The sequence below is a fragment of the Propithecus coquereli genome, unplaced genomic scaffold, assembly GCF_000956105.1.
Source record: "Propithecus coquereli isolate 6110/MARCELLA unplaced genomic scaffold, Pcoq_1.0 Scaffold10, whole genome shotgun sequence".
Lineage (NCBI taxonomy): Eukaryota > Metazoa > Chordata > Mammalia > Primates > Indriidae > Propithecus > Propithecus coquereli.
The window spans coordinates 14,130,897-14,131,470 of NW_012133858.1; positions in this window are offsets into that span (position 1 = coordinate 14,130,897).

Genomic DNA, 574 nt, shown 5'->3' on the forward strand with positions numbered 1-574 from the left:
CCTTCACAATAAAAATAAAACAAGTATCAAAGTAAAATGTCAGAGACATCAACTGTCGAACTTGGTATTCAAGGAAATTGGACATTTCATACTTAATAATGTAATAGCTTGTGTAGTTCAAAATCATTTATGGATTTTTTTTTCTAAAGGAAATTGCAAAATAAGTTAGAAATAAGCTACCTAGAAACTAACACTTTGATTATTAATATATCAACTCATTGATAAGTTAGAAACTGACTAAATATACTATATACAATTTTATGAACATATATTAAAATGTGTACAATATTATAACTTAATTTTTCTAATTTAACAATCAGTAATATGTAGACCAAGATGAGAACTAGAAAATTTAGCTTGGTAATCTCAGAGTTTACACATTTTCAACATGCTGACCTATCTGTGGAGTTATTTCATTTTTAAAACTCTTTTATGAGTACTCAGAGACACTTATAAAAATTAGCAGTGCCAGTTAAATAGTCCATTTCCCAAGGAAGATTTAATTAGCAAGGCAAAATTAGTGTCATCAGTTTGACTGTCAGTCTGTATCCAGAAAAAAAAGAAAAACAGAATG